The following is a 2,313-nucleotide window of genomic DNA, read 5'->3' on the forward strand; positions in this document are numbered from 1 at the left end:
CTTCATCATATCCAAGTCCTGCCACCAGATACAGAAGTGCTTTGTTCTGCTTCTTTTCATGCTAGAGGAGTTTTTCCTAGGGGTTGCTTCTTGTTCTAAAACATGAAAATGTGCGAAGCATAAAACTCCAGCTGTGAATACTTACCTCCCCGCAGTGTTAAAAAGTTCAATATACAAAACACCTGGTTTCAAGTAAAATGTACACCAAGATATATGGCAATGAGACAGATTTAATATACCCCATAGGGCCCTGAGGCAGTTTTTAAATTAAAGACACAACACCGATTTTTTTTCAAATGAGCCTTTTCCATTTCACAAATAATGAAACAATACCTCTTACAGTTGAAGAGAATGTTATAAGTAAAGAAAATAGTGGAGGGAAGGGAGATGATTGTCATGCAAATAAAAGTCAAATTACAAAGACTGTATATACACAGTACAAACATATTTGTTGTATGTTAGTGAAAGACATCTAAAATGTATAAGCACAGCCAAAAAAAAGGCTTTGGAAAAAAAAGGAATTGAAGCCTTCTCAGCCTGAATAATAAAATAAATAATATAGTTTGTTTGTATGTGTATGTATGAACACACATAATAAATTTATTGCTCAGGAAAATAAACTGAGCAATAATTTTAAACAAGTTCACAAAACAACTACCTTTCAACGAATTACTATACCTCTGACGTCATCCACATCTTAAATTCTAGGTGAAGAAATTAAAAAAAAAGCCAAAAGTTAAAATATCTAAGTTCATTTTTGAACTATAGCACAGTGTTAACATAGCTGGGTATGAATAATGACAAAGGATGTATCCATGAAACAGCAAAGTATAAGGATGTCAAATTATGTAACAAATACAAATGTCAGAAACCAGCAAGACACAACAAAGTGGGTTACATGCAGAGAGTGAATCTGGTACAGGCGTAGACTGGCAGCTTTGTGATAGATACTGATTTATCTAAATTTTGCTATTCCAAAGGTCACCCATTAAAAGTCAGTGTGTACCTACTGTTCCCATAAAGTGGTATCAGAAGTATGTGGAATATTTCCTATTCTGTGTCACTTAGCTATAACCCACGTGTTAACATTTGTTAACGTTTGTCATTTTAATGCTCACCACAGGATAGTAAAAGCTGAAAGTTGCTCCTGAATCAAGAGTCAGCCTTTATGTAATCTATGGGAAAAAGGAGAAAGACAGGCTCATGGGCAGACAGGAAGAAACCAGGCAAATTGAAGAAATATGCTTCCAATACACACACAAGTAGATTATGTTCCACAATAAATTGATGATGAGAAGGTACAAATGAAAAAGACCATTAAGATGCATGAAGAGAGAAATACCAAGCAAATGAATGATGAGAAAAGCCCAGAAGGAGCTATCCCAGCATACCTGCTGGATCGAGAGGGCCAGTGCAGGACAAAAGTTCTGTCCAACATGATAAAAACATAAAAGCAAAGAAAAAGACGGGAAATAGGAAGTATCTGTTACAAAAGTCCATGCAAAAGGAGAAACAGAAGTTTTAAAGGTGATCCATACAGGAAAGTGAAAGGAGACCTGGAAGAGAATGGTTACCAAAGTCTGTTTTGTTAGGATTGGCTTTACTTGAAAACCTACTAAATATGAACAAATTATTGGACCAATGGGTTTGTGTTTCGAGAAGGCTCATATAACATATGCTGAACTTAAATCTACATTTTATTTACCAACCCTCAGTGTAAAGAAGAATCCTTCTTCCCCTCTGCACAGAGGTGCCATCATTGGGGTGAATGTGCAATGTGAATTAATTTGGCCTTGTGACTCAAGGGGTCAAAGTTACCTGAGGGAAATACGCACAGGTAACAAACAATCCCGAAAATGATGACATCATTAATGCAGTACTGCTTGTTCAAATGGGGTCTTACTAAATACTACACATAGACTCCTGCAAAATCAATTCTAAATAAGTCACCTTATTATATCTTACTGAAAGTGTATTTATTCTTTAATAGCTCATTTCAGCTCTTTTCAAAATAGCATAAGGTTGAAATCTAGGCCCTCTTTTTTGATTGGTAAAATATATTGTCAGCCAAGCCACAAGATAAGGTAAGATAGGTAAGATGGTTCTTCCATAACCAAGGAAAAATAGGATTTAGATTACACAAAGGATGTTGATTAAACCCACAATTGCAATATTTTGATAATTATCAGCTAATGTGTTGCTCAATTAGTGTACAATACTGTGCTACACTGCATGAAATGATGAGATGTAATTAATTTGATATACAGTAAAGTGTATTTTATCTGGTATTGGATCAGCCGGAACTCTCAAATA

General features: G+C 35.2%; 1 pseudogene; it reads left to right on the top strand.

The window, feature by feature from the left end:
- The first annotated feature begins 790 nt into the window (after nt 1-790).
- Nucleotides 791-1,906, top strand: LOC142008529 (ribosome biogenesis protein NSA2 homolog pseudogene; annotated as a pseudogene).
- The last annotated feature ends 407 nt before the right edge of the window (nt 1,907-2,313 follow it).

Source organism: Carettochelys insculpta, chromosome 1 (assembly GCF_033958435.1).
Source record: "Carettochelys insculpta isolate YL-2023 chromosome 1, ASM3395843v1, whole genome shotgun sequence".
NCBI lineage: Eukaryota > Metazoa > Chordata > Testudines > Carettochelyidae > Carettochelys > Carettochelys insculpta.